This window comes from Eptesicus fuscus, chromosome 15 (genome assembly GCF_027574615.1).
Source record: "Eptesicus fuscus isolate TK198812 chromosome 15, DD_ASM_mEF_20220401, whole genome shotgun sequence".
Taxonomy (NCBI): Eukaryota; Metazoa; Chordata; class Mammalia; order Chiroptera; family Vespertilionidae; genus Eptesicus; species Eptesicus fuscus.
Genome location: NC_072487.1, coordinates 36,674,890 through 36,694,935, shown reverse-complemented (window position 1 = coordinate 36,694,935; position 20,046 = coordinate 36,674,890). Strand labels below are relative to the sequence as shown.

Sequence of the window (20,046 nt, the reverse complement as noted above, 5' to 3'; positions counted from 1 at the left end):
CATTGGCAAGAGCTGGTTACATGGCACAACCCATGGGGCATCAGATACTGAGCAAAAGATAAGAAATGAGTTATATAGTATGTAAGAAAGAGATGAGTGTGATGGAGAAAGAAAACAGATCAGGAAAGAAGATTGGGTGTGCTGGGAGAATGAGAAAGGAGAGAGGGTCAGGGAGAATGTGACTTTTCAGCAAAGACTTAAGAGAAATGCAGAAGTTAGCCATGAAGGCAGGAGGGGGGAGAGCACTCCAGGCAAGTGAACAGAGGGAAAAGCTAATGCAAGTACAACTCCCCTTAGGTCGGAGCACACCTGGCATGTTCAGGTGTGACCTGAAAAGAGGCTGCTGGCATAACAACGTAGAATGAGTGACAGGAGGAGTAGTAGGAGGCGAGGCAGGAAGGATAAATGGGACAGACCTCAGCCTTTATAAGGACTCTGGCTTTTACTCTGAGTGCAGTAGTGGTGACCTATTAAAAGCATTTGGGAAGAGGACTGCCATGATGTGACTTGAATTTTCAACTGATGGCTCGGGTTGCCTTGTTAAAAATAGCCTTTAAGAGGGCCAAGGCAGAAGGAGGGAACCCTTATAAGAAGCGACTGTCATAATCTGGCCACGAGATGGTAGTTTGAACCAAGGAGGTAGCAGACAGGTGGGGAGCAGAGATCGGATTCTAGATACATTTGGAAGGCAGAGACAAGCAGGATTTCCTGACAGACGGTACCTAAGGTGTAAGAGGAAGGAAAGAGTCAGGGACCCACTTCACGGTATAAGCCCAAGGAATCTGGACAATAGAGTGACTATCAACGGACATGGAGAAGGCTGGAGGGGTGGGGGGCAGGTTTATGGAGGGAAGACTGAGTTTATTTTAGTGTGAGATGTGAGAGAATCTTTAAACATCAAAAGAGAAATAAACCCCACACTTTATCACAGACTAGCTCCCTTGATTTCAACAATCCCAGTTAAATATAAAAGAGACCTGGAACAATTCTTTAGACCCAAAGCTATGACTTTCCTAGTTATTACATGTTTCATTGAGATTCCTCAAAAGGTAGTAGGATGACTGAAGTTAAAATTAGAAAGCTAACAATCATATAGTACTCTCCCTTACCCACAGTTTTACTTTCTGAGGTTTCAGTTACCTGCACTTCAACCATGGTCTGAAAATAGTCAATGAAAAATTCCAGAAGCAAACCATTCTTAAGTTTTACGTTGTGCATTCTGAGTAGCGTGATGAAATCTCACGAGGTCCTGCTCTGCCCCTCCCCGGACATGCATGAATCATCCCTTTGTCCAGGTTTTCACACCCTGTCCACTCCCTGCCCGTCGGTCACACAGCCACAGATGGACGGTGGCATGTGGCAGTGCTTGTACTCAAGTCACCTTTATTATTCTTAACTAGAGGCCCGACGCACAAAATTCAAGCAAGGGGCTCGGCCCTCGCAGCCTCTGCATCTTGCCTCAGCCCTTGCAGCCTCAGCTTCGTCCAGAAGGTCGTCCGGAAGGACATCCGGAAGGTTGTTTGGCTGTGCAGTCTAATTAGCATATTACGCTCTAATTATTATAGATAATGTCTCATTCACCTCACTTCATGTCATCACATAGGCATTTTATCATCTTACATCACCACAAGAAAATAGGTGACTACTGTATTTCGAGAGACCACATTCACAGAACTTGATTACAGTACATTTTTATAATTGTTCTACTTTGTTATTAGTTATTGTTCATCTTTTACTATGCCTAACTTATATATTAAACTTTATTATAGGTATGTATGTGCAGGAAAGAACATGGTATATATAGGGTTTGGAACCACCTTGGATAAGGGAGAACTACTCTATTCATCATTTTATCCATCATCAGTAGATATTTGATAAATGAGTAAATGAAATTACCACCTCCCCTGCCCCCAAACATACCTTTCCCCGAGTCTGTTGGTATTAATAAGCAATGGCATGGCAAATGGAGATGTATAACAGGAGATAAGGAGAACCAATCGAAAGGTGTGGGCTTGAAATGATGAAACATTTGGCTCAAGGGGGACTTTGTATATTGACCTATCATTGGTATAAAAAAAGCAGTACACAGCCGGGCCAGTGTGGCTTAGTGGTTGAGTGTCCACCCAGAAACCAAGAGGTCACCAGTTTGATTCCCGGTCAGGGCACATGCCTGAGTTGCAGGTTCAGTCCCCAGTAGCAACCGTGCAGATTGCAGCCAATCTCAGGAGGCAGCCAGTCTCAGGAAGCAGCTGATCAATTATGATGATTGTGTTCCTCTCTCATCAATGTTTCTATCTCTCTCCCTTCCTCTCTAAAAATCAGTAAAACCATATAAGTATAAAAACAGTGCGTAACCTAGCCTTAGAAGTCATATTAGTCATTGGAAATTCTTTTTCTGCTCTAGAAAAGGTGACTTATCTCAAGATATTTGCCAGGAAAATAACACTGAATCTTCCAATTTTCTTTCTTCCCTTAGAGGGGATCTCATTGCATCTTGGTTTTTATTTTTTATTATGTTGTTGTTGTTTTTCTGGCATTTGTGGAAATGATATGAGCGTGGCATTTTGGAACAGTTGTGTTCATTTCCCTGGGATGTGGGTGGTGTCCAAAACTTGATGTTTTGTGTTGAAGACACTGGCAGGGCACCCAGGGTGCAGGTAGCCACGTGACACCCTTCCTCACATAAAATAGAGCCGTCTACCACAAAACAAATGTATTTGCAATTAATGCCATTTATGTTTTATAAAGTTGTTTATATTATACTGATGGCAAATGAACACTAAGCTAAATGCCTTACCCTGTGATGGGATCTGCAGTATTTCCTTGTGGAGGCAGTGTTTCAGAAATTTATGTTGCAAACAAGACACTGGAAATAACTTGAATGCTGATGTCTCGGAACTGCCAAAAGCATCTCTATTATAGATGCAATGAATAAATAAGATTGTTGCTGGAAAAAAGAGAAAGAACCCAAGTTTTGAAAAGGGAGAAACCCATAAAGGGATTTTCTGAGCAATGTCAACTGACTAAAAGAGTAAAATATACTATACTGAAGATAGTGGGGTAGATGTGGCGCTGGTTTTTCTTACATTCCGTGCACTGAATTGCATATGGTTTGGTCACTAGACATAAATATATAAGCAGGCAGTGCCCCTGAAAAGCATCCAAGACACTTTGCATTTCACACGTAACATTAGTCAGAGCTGCACTATAGATGACAGTGGCCAACCCCTCCCCCTCTTCCCCAACACATAGAACATGTTTTAGAATCTTTGTATTTACATATATTTCTTGTTGTTTTTGTGTTTTTTTGTGTTTTTTTTTTTCCTTCATACTTAAGTAATGCCGTGCTTTTCTCTTATTTTTTTTCTTCTTCTTAAAAAATGCCTATATTTTTTAAAGAATCACATCATGGTGATTCACAGATGAGAAAATCACAACTCAGAGCGGCTTATCAGAGACTTGCCTACTGTCCCTCAGTGGCAGCAGCTAGGATCCTTCATTCTCAGGCAAGGAATTTTTTTGATTAATAACTTATTTACAAAGTACTCACCAGGTACAGGTATAGTGGCACATTGTCTCATTAAATTCTCAAAATAATTCAGCAAGGTAGAGACTATTTTGTACATTTTTTACAGAAGAGGAAATTGAAGCATGGAAAGGTTAAGTGACTTGCTCAAGGCCATACAGCTACTAAGGTGAGGAGTCAGACATTAAATGCAGACAGTCAGGTTCTCAGATTCCATCCCCTTAACCACTGCACAGACTGCCTTTTTAAAGACATAAGCACTTTCAGAGAAATGAGCTTCTTTAGAAGATGTTCTCATATTGTAGCATACATAAAAATCTCTAGGACCTTCCAGCCCTAACTCGTTTGGCTCAGTGGATAGAGCGTCAGCCTGCGGACTGCAAGGTCCCAGGTTCGATTCTAGTCAAGGGCATGTACCTTGGTTGCAGGCACATCCCCAGTAGGAGGTGTGCAGGAGGCAGCTGATTGATGTTTCTTTCTCATCAATGTTTCTAACTCTCTATCTCTCTCCCTTCCTCCCTGTAAAAATCAATAAAATAATTTTTTTAAAAATCTCTAGGACCTTCTGATTCAGTAGGTCTGGGCTGAGGTCCAGGAATCTTCTTTCAAATTCAGGTGCCTGTGGAAGAGCCACACTTGGAGAACACCTCTGCTGTCTAGATAAGTGGTACCTGAGATGGGGTAGGATGCTTTTGAATCCTTTGGCTTCATCATATACTTTGGACATTCTGCGTAGTGGCCTGGAAACGTGAGAACTTTCACCTGGGTGTGGATGTTAGGGAATCTAGTTAAAAAATCACTACTACCATAGCCTCCTGGGCAGCGGGAGTTGAGCTTCCCTGTTGTATGTTTTCTTTCACAATGACACACCCTTCGCCTCCTGAGGTTTTGGCTCATGGGATAACACTCAATTTACCTTGCTCCTTCTTGACCAATATCTCATCTTGAGTTGTTCTACATCAGGAGTGAAAGTATGTCTGTAGTCTCCTTTCTCTAATTGTTCAGAGAATCTCACTATGGATAGTCTTCTTTCCACTGAAAGGTGACTAATTCTCACTAAATAATTGCAGTGAAAGTGTGTGCTGGATAGTGAAATGAGATCCCTCAGATTCTGTCTCAGGCTGGGAATGAAGATTGAACTTGGGGCAGAGTGATGGATAGAAGGGAAAATAAAATATATACCCTGGGCACTGTGCTTGATCATTTGGGTAAGTGGTCTTCAAGGAACCTGTTATCTATTCTTATAGATAAAGATTCTGAGCTCAGAGAAGTTGAGTAACATGCCCAAGATTGTACAGCTAAAAAGATGACAGACTTAGAATTCAACTCTAGCCTATCTGATTCCAAAGAATATGTTTCTTCCATAATACCATGCTGAGTACTGACAGGAAGGCTGGCCAAGACAGGGGAAGTAGTTAGCCAGAGTAAGCTCCTAGGTGATCCTAACACTACAGAATGCAACATCTTTAGCCATTTCCAGGGCATGAATGTGTATGCTTATCCTAGTCCAAGCATGTCAAACTCGTGGCCCACGGGCCACATGCCTCCTTTATTTGGCCCATGTTAGTCTTTGAATTTGACGTGCTTGTCCTAGTCCCTGGCAAAGACTAATATACTTTCTGTCTCCGTTGATTTGCCAAATTTGAACATTTCCTATAAATGGAATCATACTATTTATGGCCTTTTATGTCTGGTTTCTTTCACTTTACCATAACATTTTCAAGATTTATTCGTGTTGTATGATGTATCACAATTTCAATCCTTTTTATGGCTGAGTAATATTTCATTGTATAGTATACTACATCAGTTGATAAGCATTTGGATTGTTTCCATTTTTACAATGAATAATACTGGTATGACCATCCATGTACATTTTTATGTGAATATACCCTTAGACATGTACCTAAGGAAGGAAATGCTGGGTCATATAGTAACTCGGTTTAACATTTTGAGGAACTGCCTCCAAAGCAGCTGCACTATTTTAAATCCCCACCAACAATGTCTGAGAATTCCAACTTATCCTCATCTTTGCCATCAATTGTATTGTCTGCCTTTCTCCTTCTAACCATCCTAGTGTGTGTGACACCTCTCTTCTGTGGTTTTGATTTGTATTTCCCTAATAACTAATGATATTGAGCAGCTTTCCATGTACTTATTGGCTATTAGTACGTTCTCTTATGAGAATTGTCTATTCAAATACTTTTATTATATTTTAAACTGGTTGTTTTTTATTATTGAGTTATGCATTCTTTATATATTATGGATATAAGTTCCTTATCAGATATATGATTTGAAAATACTTTTTCTCATTCTGTGTGTGTCTTTTCACTGTCTTGGTGGTGGTGTTTGGTGCACAAAAGTTTTTAATTTGTTGAAATATAGTTTATCTAGTTTTCCTTTTGTTATCCATGCTTTAGTTACTGCATGTAAGAAACTATTGCATAACCAAGGTCACAAAGAACAACCTCTAGTTTTTTTTCTAAGAGTTTTGGGTGTTAGTTCTTATGTTGAGGCCTTGGACCCATTTGGAGATGATTTTTATATCTGCTGTGGCATTGATGCTTTTATGGTCCCTCTACCTTTGGGCTCCTCCCGCATAGTATTTCTGTTCTCACATTGACACACAGGAAAACCAAGTTCTTCCTTCATTTCTGTACACACAGAGATACATACACATACAGCCAAACTCTTCTTTCATAAAGCATCCATGAGATAGTAGACTTCACAAAAATTTTAGTGGTCACAGCATTTATCAGGCAAACAACCTAAAATCACATTTTAGGCAACCCTAACCTTCAAAAATCTTTTAGCCAAGGGATATTTCACTGTTTATTCACACACACACACACACACACACACACACACACACACACACAATTCATTTCCTCAAGGATTTTTGTCCTCTACTCTGTCTCTTCCCTGCTCTTCTCCCCAGGCTCTCTTGAGAAATAAAACAATTTTCTCATGCAGCACAGCTTATTTTTCTCATTTCCTTACTTGAGTTCCTCATGGTTTCTCACTTTCTTTCCTAAAGGAAGCATTCCCCCTGCCAAATAGTACACTCCTTAAAGGAATTCTGGTATCATTTTTCACACCATTATGTTAGGAAAGTTTCAATAGGATATTGAAAGGAGTGGTCCTAGGAGTGAGTAGAGAGCCTATATACCTGAACTGCAAAAAATGAGAATAAAAAAGAGAAGACAACAATACCTGTGATGATGATCATCAACAATTTCAATGCACCACTAATGGGTAAGGTAGCAGAAAGGGCCTTATAGGTCAGCTCAACATGATGGGAGTGGGGGTTGTGAAGAGATTAGTTAGTGGAAGGAGAAAGAAACCGACTTTTAAGTAAACAAAGCTATCATGTTTTGATTTTAAAGATCCACAATTCTTTGGAGCTAGATATGTTTTGCAATTAAGTATTTTTCAGATTTTAGAAAAGTAATACTACTACTGTGGATAATCCAGATGTGTCTTACAGAATACTATGATGGGGCATGAACACTCTAAATAGCTGTATATCAGTTTAGGTCTGTTTTTATTGCCAAATGAGTTAAAAAAAATTTCTCTTTTCAGTTTTGTTTTCTTTTTAGGTATGAATGTCATATTTTGAACCTATATCTTTCAAATACCACAGCTAGGGTGATAAATCATTCTTCGAATGTTCCCTTTTGCTGCGACAGCTCAGCGAGTCGAGAAGTGCTGAGGACAAAGATGAGGATGTTTCCCAAATGCCAATCTTTCTGGCTGATGCACCACTTGCTGTTGATTTGCCTTGCAGATCAGCTTGGCTGCTTAGAAGCATTCACTAGCCTTGTTTTGCCCCAGCTTTCTTTTTAGCTCTTCTATAGTTTACTGCAGTGGATATAGTCAGAACATAAGATGATGGGCAAATGATGTTTAGGACAATAATGTGAGCTCAAAAAATCACTTCAGAGAAGGGAGTAGCAGGGAAGAAGAGAATAGATCAAAACAACATTAGGGAATTACTGATTCTCCCCCTCCCCCCCCAAAAAAATCCCATCAGCTATGCCAACTCTGTTTGGAACACCTTGAATGATAATAAATGAGCACAGGGATCTAGGAGGAGAGCCTGGCAGCCTTTATAAACTTAACTGAGACTTATAGGCAAGTAATCTTAATTTGCCTTTTTCCTAAAGGGATTCTGATGCAGCTTTGACATAGAAGAAAATAAGCAAGATTTGGATTCAGGATACTGGGTCTCACCCAATATCCTCGATGTGACCCTAACAAGCTTCATTTATTTTCATTAGTGAAAATTACCATTTTGTAAGAGTCACATGATCGGAACATTTTACATACATTAGCTCTAATTTTCATGACAGCCTTATGATACAGGTCCTAACATCCCCATATAAATCATGAGGAAATTGAGCTTTGGAGAGGTTAACTAGGCATTCAGTAAATGATCGGTTTCATTGGGATTAGACACAGCTCTATCTGATGATAAAGCTCAAATTGCTCAGGGTACATCTTTGATACCCTGGTTTTACCATTTTCCACATAGATACTGATTTTACTGTACCGTGTAGAGATCTACAGACCTGGTTTCAAGTCTAAGCTTTAGCATGTGCTAGCTGTGTTACCTTGGAATAGCAATAGTTACCATTAAATATCTATCAAACACTATTCCGAGAAATTATATGTATACATGTATACTAGTGACCCAGTGCGTGAAATCGCGCAAGACCCGGGACCCTGCCTGTGCCACGCAACGGCCCTGAGTCCCCGAGTCCCGCCCCACAGCCGGCGCTGCGGGACGCCCCTGATGCACCTCCTGGTCAAGTCCCTGCCTGCGCCCACGCAGACGCAGCGTCAAGTCCCCACCCACCTGCACGTGCCTGCTGCGTAAGCAGTTTCCTGCTGATCAGTCATTACAGCGTGATGGCGTAATGACCACAGGCTTTTTATATATATAGATAATATAAAATTAGATAGATAGATAGATAGATAGATAGATAGATAGATAGATAGATAGATATGGGATACATATATATAATACCAGCTTGGTTTTTGTGGAATTCTCCTGACATAATGTGAATCAGTGTTTCTCACAGCACATTGTGGAAACTTTGACTTGTCCCAAGAGCAGGTTTATGCTAAAATACATTTGAAAATCACTGAATATATCCCCCTCAGAAAGATTCTCAGTGTACATTTGTATCATAATGATCCTGAGAAGTATTTGAGGCTAAAAAGGAATGGTTGATTAATTAGGGGGTTTTTCAAATATTTTGACCATGGAACCTCTTTATTTAGAGTTTACCTGTTAACATCCAAGCTTCCCATAGAATGTACGTTGAGAAATGTTAATCCACATGGAAGTCCTTCATTTAAAGTGGCATGATCACTCACATTTGTACAATCATAGTAAAAGTGCAGAAAGTTTCTTTGAGTCAAAAAAATGTGTTTAACTTCTCATTCTACACAAGGGCTCTGCCTACTTGTGTATATTTTTAAAATAAAAGGCATTTTTAGAGTTTTGTCTTACCATCCAAATCCAACCTACTCAAATTCGGGTCAAGGTTTCTCTCACAAAGTCTTCCCCATCCTTAGTCCCCTCTTGCCCACAGGGATCCCTCTGTTCTCTGACCTCCTTGTACTGACTGTCCCCAAGGAACTGGGGCTTCTGGAGTCGTCTCTAAGAAACAGGGATTATACAGAATTAAAATGTCCCACATTTGACAGAGTTGAATAGGATTGGAGTAAAATTTGTGAGAAAACCACAGTTTTAAAAGAAAAGCCAACATTTTCTCATTGAAATTTCAGGAGAAACAGTTTTATTTCTTTTTTTTCCCCCTTTGTTTTTCTTCTCTCTCTCTCTCTCTCTCTCTCTTTTTTTTTCTTTTGTGATCCAATCCCAAATTCACAATTACAAAAAGTTTATTTGTCCAAAACAGGTATTAAGTTTGAGTCTTCTAAATTGGGACATAGACTTACATTTAAATTTCTTATATAACTTTTTTTAAAAAAATACAACTGCCAAAAAAAAAAAAAGTACTCTCCTCCCTGTGTGAGTCTTGATAGTTTTCAGTTTTTAACACTTTACATCTATATTGAAATCTTTCTATTCAAAATCACTTTTCACAAAAAAAGTGATAAACCGCTACATTTGTAATTGAAACTTAGCACATTATTTATTACTGGGGACTCCTTATTAAAGTAGGTTTTAGGCCGAAACCGGTTTGGCTCAGTGGATAGAGCGTCGGCCTGCGGACTCAAGGGTCCCGGGTTCGATTCCAGTCGAGGGCATGTACCTTGGTTGCGGGCACATCCCCAGTAGGGGGTGTGCAAGAGGCAGCTGATCGATGTTTCTCTCTCATTGATGTTTCTAACTCTCTATCCCTCTCTCTTCCTCTCTGTAAAAAATCAATAAAATATATTTTAAAAAAATAAAAATAAAGTAGGTTTTAGTACAGTGTTTAATCAATTTAAAATATCATAAATATGCTCAGTGATGCCCTTGCAAGTGACTACAGCACCAATGGAAATGTTATATGTTCTAAAGGAAACCTCCCATAAGCCACTTTACTGTGAATTTCAAAATTAAATAAATAAAGAATTGCTTGAGAGTATGATACTGTAGCTGTCCTTGGATAAGCTGGAATTGAATAGGAGAGGGTAAGTTAGACTAGAGTAATGAGATCAGCAACAATGGGTATGGGTACAAAGAGATTGTGTCAGCTACTTGTTTATTGACTTAGAAACAACCACAAGCTTAACGTGGTGCTCATTATGATACAGACAGAATTAAAATTAGGCAGCGATACATAGGTTGCTGTTAATTTCTGCTGCTTCATATAATAGGGAAGGGTCAGAAAAAATTTGATTTTGAAAACTCTCATGATTGTCAAAAATAGACCTAGACACCTCAGTAGAATCTTTGGAATGCAAAAGGTGGTTTATTTGAAACCCTGTGGTTAATTACAATATCATTATTCAAATCCCAATTGTGATTTATAAAAAGTAGTCAAGGATAGGAATTATACCTGTGGCTCTGATTCAAAATTATTTATAATAATTCACATCCATTCAGAAAATTACTAGAAATTTGTCTATGAGCTCTTTAACCAGAATATTATTTCTACCTTATGCACAGGGTCCTGAATTTAGTAAGTGTTCAGTAAATGATTGCTATGCTATTCCGACTAGCCCTGTGGGTAAATAGAACAGAATGAGGAACCACAAGGAAAACAGCAAGGATGGTGAGATTGACCAAAATGCCTTTGTCATTGACCAAAATTCCTCATAGTTTTTTAAACTCTTGTTACTCTATTTCCTCTCTGTTAACTTATTCATTAATTTAAGCATTCATTCACTCAAACCACTTTGAGCCTATTCTCTGTTCCAAGTATCAGGTATACACTCTCTAATCCTAGGATTTATAGACTAGGAGAGACAGAGGAAAAAAACAAGAAAAAATATATAATCATCATTAGAATAAATAATAAGAATAAAAATAATGATGGCATATACTTGGGAAGAATATACTATTTCAGAGTGACACCACTAGGTGAATAGAAATTTCATTTTTCTTTGAGAAATCACTGTATTCACTGATTGGTATTCACTGATTTGCCAAAAAAGCACTGTGATATTTAAAACAGGTCAGAAACCTCTTAACCCAAAGAAGAAACTACCAGAGAAAACACGTTTTGCAAAAAAAAAAAAAAGTGAAGATAATAGGATCTTAAATGTCATAATTGTCCTTCATTAGCTTAAAAACAGCAACAAAAGAATCTTGCTTTAAAATATGTCTTTCTAGACCAAAGCATGGCCTATTATTGATGCAGAATCTTTCTATTCACTCTTTTTAAAGGCAGCAGAGCTTGGGGAAGATTGTCGATTTTAGAGCCCACTCCAAGAAACAAGTGTGAATTCATGCTCTGCCACACATTTTTTATGTGAACTTGGAAAATTTATTTAACCCCTTAGAGCCTCATTTTTGTAAGCATTTTAGTTGAAACACACCACAAAAAAATTGCTAAAATATCTATGTATAGGCCGATGAATTATCACCAAAAGAAATCTGCCTAGTCACCACCCAAATCAAGGCATGGACCATTTCCGGCTCACCAGAATCCCCTCCTGGGCCTCCTCCAATCACTTCCCCTCCAGGGTAACTACTCTCTTGACTTCCAACACTACAGTTAAGTGTTGAACCCTCTTTATACTTATGGGATCAAATCATATGTATTGTTTGGTGTCTATCTTCTTTCACTGAGACGCATTTCTTTATCTGTAAAATGGGGAAATGCCCATTGTACACTGTGGTTGTGATCATGATGTTGGAGTTATGGGGCCCAACCATTTGCCAGAAAAGGTGACTATTTTATTCTACCTAGTTTGGTGGACATTTAATAGACCTGACTTTGCCTTGAGGTCTATGGTTTAAAAACGGCCCATAATCCTGGCATTTAAATCTTCTCTTCTCTATGCTGTTTTCTCCTGTGGAGTAGAGAGCAGTTCCTTCTTCATTCATTTCCAAGCAGGTTCAATTGGTTTGTGCCCCAAAAGATCACAGAGGTGACCCAAGCAGGTTTTCAGAGATAATAATTACAACTAATCTTTTCTGAGGACTCATTACATGGCAGGCATTCAACTTAACACCTCACGTACATTAGCTCATTGACTTGTCATTACAGCTGAATGAGGAAGGTATCATATTATCCCCATTGTAGAGATGAGGCCAGAAAGGCTTGAAAATTTACCCGACCAATACGAGATGGCATTAGGATTCCAACCTGGGCCGTTGTCTCCAGAACAACAGGAAGTGGAATGTTAACTGCCGATGTGCAGGCCCCGGATGCAGGCAGATCCTGTCCTCTTTTACTGCAGTTCTGTAGGAAAGCTTATCACCTATAGATTTTCAACTTGCCATTGGAGAGGTTCTCGGCTTAAACAAAAATAATGGTCAAGTCTATTAACACTCTCCCCTCTAAACTTAATAGGAAATGTCCTCAGTATCTATTATTTAATAGAGTTTGGAGGACATAGGCCACCAAAATGCCTCATTAAAAGCCCTAAAATTTAAAGCCCAAATCTATTTTATTGGTGTTACATGTGCACTAGAGCATATCATGTTATCTGGGAAAATGCCTTAGGGGACTTTAGTGCCCTCTCTAGTTCTACTGCGGTTTCCTTCTTTTTATTTTTACCTATTTTATTATTTTCAATTATTGCCCAATAATCACAGCCCTGTAGAGTCATCCTATGATGCTCCTTCAGAAATCTAGAGAGCCTCTGTGTAAACCCACTGCCAAGTTTAATCCTGCGAATGCTGGTAAGAGGAGCTATTTGGATTATTACATATAATAAATCCTCTTATACAGCATTATTTAGTATTTCTCAGTTTACAAAAACCAAACCAACAAATACTTATTTAGTGCCTTTTTCACACTCTATACCATGCTAGGGACTGTGGATAAAATGAGAAAATGATATGACATCAACCCCTTCCTCAGAGTACTTAAAATTTAGTTGGGGAGGAGGACAAAAATGTAACCACAGAAAGTTAAATATTAGTTCAAAGTAGCAGAAATGTCATAATACTGCCTGTGAGTAAGAGGGCATCTAAGGTGGTCTTGACTAATTACTAGAGCTTCCAGAGAAAGCAGAAACTGCTTGGTCAGAAAAGAGGTGGGACCAAAGGCACTCCTGGAGGGTGAACAGGATCTACAGAGTTGACTGAAACACCCTGGCTGAGAAAATGGTTAAAATTCTTTAACCAAGAATTCAAAAGACGAGGACCCATAGGTTAGAGGTGAATGTGTTTGTTTCCTATGGCTGCTGTAACAAACTACCATCAATTTAGTGGATTAAGACAATATATATCCATTATCTAATAGTTCTTTAGGTCAGAAGTCTGGAATGGAGCTTAGGGGCTAAAATCAAGGAATCGGCAGAGCTCTGGGGGAGAATCTTACCTAGGCTTTTCCAGCTTCCAGAGGCCACCTGCATTCCTTGGCCCATGGCCCCATCCTTCATCTTCAGAGCACATCACTGCAATCTCTGCTTATGTCATCTCATCTTATTCTCTGACTCAGACCCTCCTGCCTTCCTCTTATAAGGGCTCTGTGATTATACTGGCCCCACTGGAATAAGCAATAGTTATTTTTCTCATCTCTAAACTAACTTAATTACATCTGCAAGCTCCCTTCTGCCAGGTAAGGTAACATAGTCACAGGTTCTGGGGAATTAGAAGCTGGTCATCTGTGGGGAGACATTATTCTGTAAACTGCAAGTCAGCGCTATATTGAGGAGGTTTTTGTGTGTAGACTTTGAAGTTTATCCTGCACAACATGAAACCATTGACCATTTCAGTCTGAAGAGTGACATGAGCAAAGCATGAAGTAAAAGACAGAGCAATGGTCAGAAAAGCATAGAGGCAAGGGGACCAGTGTGTGTGTGTGTGTGTGTGTGTGTGTGTGTGTGTGTGTGTGTGTAGAGAGAGAGAGGTGTTTATCTTTCTGTGTGTGTCATGTGTGAGTGTGAGAGACCACCCACATTTGTACTTGTGAACATGACCTCAGTTTGTTCTACATAGTTATTTGCTTAACCATGGGGAAGCAGCCACCTGAAGAGGCCCAAGAGTTTCCTGCCACCCAGAATTCCTGCTGGAGCAGGCTAATATGGAAGTATTTTGGTTTCTGAGAAATCAGCATCAGGCTTTGGGAGAGCTGGGAACTACCTCTCCAGACAACCTTCCAGGTGTCCCGAAGGAGTCTCCATTCTTAAGGAGATGAAAAAAAAAAAAGTAGTCTGTGATGGGCAATTATACAAGCGGCACTGAACTCCCAGAGACTGTTACTATGGATGGCAGGGACTGTCATGGGGGAGCAGCCGGGAGAAGTGATTTGATTAACAACAAGCCTGAGTGGTGTGCAGAGCAGAGCTGAGATGCTATTCATTAACTCTTCCTCTCTGTCGTTTGCCCTTTCCACAGTGTCCAGAATTTGAAATATCTTGTCACACACAGTGAGCTTTGGTTCAGACACTACTTTATTGGAGGTAGGTGTAGCTATGGTTCAACATGGATGTAAAATTAGGAGGGGGAAAAAAGACGAAAGCCCAAGCATCAAATGAATGAGCAGATTTGCAGTGGACCAAGAGATTTTTAGGGGAGTTCTCACGAATATACAGGCGAAGGCTGGAGTTGCCTCTCTGGAAAAACAAATTCAGATAGTTCAGGAGAGAGCAAGGCCAAATGGTTTAGCAACTCATTTGGGGGTCCTGTCATCCATAGAGTTGCTTATCTAGGGTAAAGCAACCAAGACGGATCAGATAGCTGCCTACTAAGACTTATTACATGGAATTTTCAGAAAAGTGCGTGTTTTCTGCATTGGGAGAGAAAATTATCATGTTGGTGTTCAGACTCTGAGGACTTACAATACAGTCTGAAGGGATGCGCGTTATGAAATGAAACATTTCCCTGTTTCCAAGGCAAAAGGTGCGACAGTTATTTTGGTGGTGTTTAACTATATGATGTTCAACAGCAAAGACAGAGCCCCAGAAATGAGCCCAGAAGTCTCTGAGGGAAAACATAAATATTCAGCTGTGCTTTTAAACACTTGCTATTTTCTTTCTTAATTCTGTTTACCTTTTAAACAACAACAAACAGAAGCCAAAAACTTGGCAGAGGGCTGCCTTTTAAGGAGAATGTGTTCTTTGACTGCCAAGTGAACATGCCTCTCTTTTTTACTTGGTTCTTTTCACTTTTTTTTTTTTTTCATTAAAAAGTAACACTTCCCATTTCATTCATTCAAGAACAGTGTGCCCTTCAGCCATCAAGAGTACTCAGACTTCGGAATGGGAGGGTCCCAAAGAGGACAAGTTAAGGACTGTGTTTATTACTCTCATCATCATTGTTATATGATTGCATTAAATCTTCTCTATTGACAAAAGCAGGCAATTCAGGGTATGGGGCATCAGAAATACACTATATTGAGAGAAACATATGCATAAAAATAATGACTATATAATATAATAAGGCATTTGTACTTAAAAATTATTGTTAGAGTATTTTTATTATCAAGGGAGATAACCTCTAGTGAATTTGTACTCGGGTTTGCCACCTTTAAAGAGTCCCTTACCCATTCAGAAAATTGAGCAGACTGCAAATCAGTAGCAGCCTATGCTTTTGAACCTGTTTTCCATGCTTGGGGCCCTGGAGTCACATAGTAGTTACAGTGGTAATCGGAGAGAGATCCCAAGAGGAAGGTGACTTCACGTCAGTGATCTCCTGCCACCAGATGTCCCTTCTATACTTTGTCTGGAAGTCACAAGGCTCCATGTCTAGTTAGGTGTCTCATGCATGCTGTTCCTGATCTCTGGTCATTAAGCCCTCTTCCCTATGCACCCAGAGAAGATCTCTGGAGAAGAGTATTTTAAAGGTGAAGCACGATCTTTCTTACATAACATTCCCTTACAGATGCAAAAGCTTGGCAAGAGCGCTAGAGAACTGGAGGGGGACTTTTATATTAAAGCCTGTTTCCTCAATGTAAAAAGTTCCACCTCTTCTTATTGATGATGTTTGTCTAAACACCACAGACAAGATGAAGTTTTGGAAAATTGGAGGAAAGGTGAGCAGGCCAGCTGCTGGGTTTAAAAACTTTGGGCAGAGTACTTGAATTACTTCAAGGTTTAGAGAAACTGAGAGGAATGAGTATTTATTGACCAACTGTGAGTCAAGCACTCTGCTAAGTAATTTGGCATACTCCATTTGGCATACTCTTCAAAATCAAGTGTGAAAAGTAAGGATTTGCAAGATATTACCCCAAAACATAATTGTTGCACAACCACTGAGTGGCGAAGCTGGAGTTTGAATTCGGCCCTTTTGACCCCAGAACACTTTCCACCTCAGTGGTAAGAACCCCGGGGCAGGCAGTGACACATAGCAGATGCTTCATTAATGCTTATTAGATCTAAACGGGTCAAGTGTCCTGCTCTTAAGTTGACTTTGTCACTGCATTTACACACGAGTGTAGTTTAAACCTAATGAACAAATTTAATGATGAACAAAATAGATCCAGAGACACAGAATCATGGAACAGACTAACGAATCTCAGAGGGAAGGCAGGAGTCAGGCGGTGAACCAAAGAACTTACATGCATATATTCATAATCCATGGATACAGACAGTAGTAGTGTGGTGAAGGCCTGGGTGGGGGCAGGGTGGAGGGGGTCAATGGGGCGGAAAAAAGGGAACATCTGTAATACTTTCAATAATGAAGATAAATTTAAAAATAAATGAAAAGCATTTGCATTAAAAATAAAACTTCAATCCTAACTTGCCATGCCACACCTGGGGACATGGCACAGGAGGTAGGTGACATGGAAGATGGGCAGCTTTCGGACTTGGATTTGACATGAGATTGCGCCCAGTGACAGCCTGATGCAGGTGCCAAAAGCACTAGGTGGGGACAGTGCAGCAAGGCCCTTCCAAGGCACTGCAGCAGCCTGTGCCCCAGCATCACAGTGCCGGCCTATGAAAGGCGTGGACTCAGGAGAAGAGAGAGTTTTTCCGATTCAGACGATGCCATCAACAGAAATGTTTTAAACTCCCCTCTCAAACCAGAGCCTTTTCCATTTGGCCAGAGCAGCCAGAAATGGCCTTTCTGCTGGAGGGGAGAAGGTTAACAACATGTGGGGTGCTTGCTGCAGGAGCAGAATCAAGATGCAGTGGTTGCTAAACTTGGTATCTTGGAAGTGGAAGGCACTATTGACAAAAGCAGGCAATCAGAGACCTACAGTTATTTACTTGCTAAGAAACTCAAGAGGAAGTTTCAAGAACAGACATAAGAATTAGACAAAGAGATAGATGAATATATATGTGGTAGCAAGAAAAATGGGCTCCAAGGAAGAGGGAAATGGGCAAGGTCACCTCGAGAGGAAATGACCTGACAAAGTCAGACTTGGGGACAGACTAGAAATGAACTGTAAAGGCCAGAATGAGATCACAGAGGATGATTCTCTGGGAGAAAGTGGCTGATGAAGTTTCTTTCAGGTTGTAGGATCTAAAGAAAGATCTGATAGCCAAGTAGTGAGTATAATTGGGAATAGAAAGGCAATTGAACTTCTGATGGAAACTGCTGGAGTTGAACAGAATGGTGGCTTTTTTATAATGAACTAGAGGCCTGGTGTACGAAATTCGTGCACTTGGGGGGGGGTCCCCTCATCCAGCGTGCCCTCTCACAGTCCAGGAGCCCTCAAGAGATGTCCGACTGACGGCTTCAGTCAGACATCCTTAGCGCTGCTGCAGAGGTGGGAGAGGCTCCCGCCACTGCCACTGCGTTTGCCAGCTGTGAGCCCGGCTTCTGGCTGAGCACTGCTCCCCCTGTGGGAGTGCACTGACCACCAGGGGGCAGCGCCTATGTTGAGCGTCTGTCCCCTGGTGGTTAGTGCACATCATAGCGACCGGTTGTTCCACTGTCAGGCTGAAACTGGCTCTCCAACATCCCCCAAGGGGTCCTGGATTGCAAGAGGGTGCAGGCCAGGCCAAGGGACCTCACTGGTGCATGATCGGGGCGGGGAGGAATGCAGGAGGTTGGCCAGCTGGAGGAACTGCTGGAGGGCTCCAGGGCGTGTCTGTCCCGTCTGATCAGCCAGACCCCAGCTGCAAGCTAACCTACCGGTCAGAGTGTCTGCCCTTTGGTGGTCAGTGCACATCATAGCAACTGGTCGACCAGTCAACTGTCTGCCCCTGGTGGTTAGTGCACGTTATAGCAAGCAGTTGAGTGGCCTTAGCATATCATTAGCATATTACACTTTGATTGGTTGAATGGCCAACTGGACAACCAGACACTTAGCATATTAGTCTTTTATTATATAGGATGGTAGGAAGAACACCAGGTGTTTTCCCAAATCTCCTGAAAAAATCCTAGTATCAGTGAGGAACAAATTAAGGACATTTTTGTCCAGCCCGCATGGCTCAGTGATTGAGCATTGACCTGTGAACCAGGAGGTCATGGTTTGATTCCTGATCAGGGCACATGCCCAGGTGGTGATCTTGGTCTCAGTGTGGGATGTGCAGGAGGCAGCCAATCAACGATTCTCTCTCATCTTTGATGTTTCTATCCCCCCTCTACCTCTCCCTCTCCCTGAAGTCAATAAAAATATGTTTTTTTTAAAAAGGAAAATAAATTAAAGCTATTTTCTACATTGAAAATCAAAAGAGTATGAAAACACAAAAGCTGCTAGGAAGAGGAGGACACAGTTTTTGAGGGAAAGAGGAAACAAGCTATTAAAAGTCTAAATTTTCAAGATGATAATACATCATGAGAAGCTATTGCAAGTTTCACAAATGAGGCCCTGGCCTCTCCTGATGAGTCATAGGAAGGACATGGAGAAACAAAGTTGGATGCAGAGGAAGCCATTAAGGTTGATGATTCTTATGATTTGGACATTTATTAGTACATTTTGAGGAATAAACCTTTCTAAAATAACACTAATAAACCATTTTCTACTGAAAAAATACAACTTCAAAACTTAGAAGAATTGTTAATGTAAGAAGTAAATCATTAAAACTGTCATTTATTTAGGTATGCAGTGCATATCGATACATACATATGCATCCATATCTTTAGTCAACACTACGTTTCTACAAACTTTCAACACTTAGTCTATCTTTGCTTTTAAGTGCTTGCTACAGCTAATCTATTTACTTTGCTGACCTATTACAATTTTATATTTTTCCTTATTTATTTTCCTATTTAAAATTTACTACCCTTAGGTGAAAATGTTGAATTAATAGAAACCAATGCTTTCTGGGGTTAAAAATGGGCATGTCTCTTAGTAGAGTCTTAGCTATATTTATTTACATCATTAAAAAAAGAAGATTAATCCTAAGAGCTATCCAAATTCTCCATTTACTCATATATGATCTGTTACTCTCAGCATTACCAATTCCTATATCTTTATTCTAAAAAGCATATCTTTGAGTAGGCAAACATTTATGCTCTTCTGCTTCTTAGTCCGGTGCCCTTCAAACTAGTTAAATTAGAATCTTGGGAGTTCCTCTGATATGAAAACTCATTTAGTAGGTATTATACCACTGACTAATTGGTATTGTCCACAGATAGGCCATTCGAGATAGTGATATATTGTCACTCCCATTATTATTATTATACTTTTCCAGTGTACCAAATATATTAGATGCCAAATAACAATCATAGAGTTTCCCCTCCAATGATTTTGCAGTTACCCATTGAGCTTGTTATATTAATTTGAAGAATGGGATTCAAAGCATTGACAAAGACTTGGATTCTATTCACAGAAAAGAGCCATGGTGACTCAGAATTAATGGGGCTTATCCTATAGAAAAGATTCCCAGATCAAGAAACACTTGTAGAGAGTTGCCTTCGTACTTGATGAGAGAATAGCACACTGTCAGACATCCTGGAATAGCAATGGTCAAAAATCTTGGATTCCAGTCCTAGCACATTCCCCGATTTTCTGTGTGACCTCAAATAAATCACTTAACCTCTCTGGGTCTCAAAT

General features: G+C 40.2%; 1 protein-coding gene and 1 pseudogene across 4 annotated transcripts in view; both read left to right on the top strand.

Annotated features, from left to right (window-relative positions):
- TRPM3 (transient receptor potential cation channel subfamily M member 3) overlaps nt 1–20,046 on the top strand; it is a 703,802-nt gene that overhangs the window by 377,067 nt on the left and 306,689 nt on the right. The window lies entirely within an intron of this gene.
- Nucleotides 16,861–18,960, top strand: LOC103286537 (phosphorylated adapter RNA export protein-like; annotated as a pseudogene).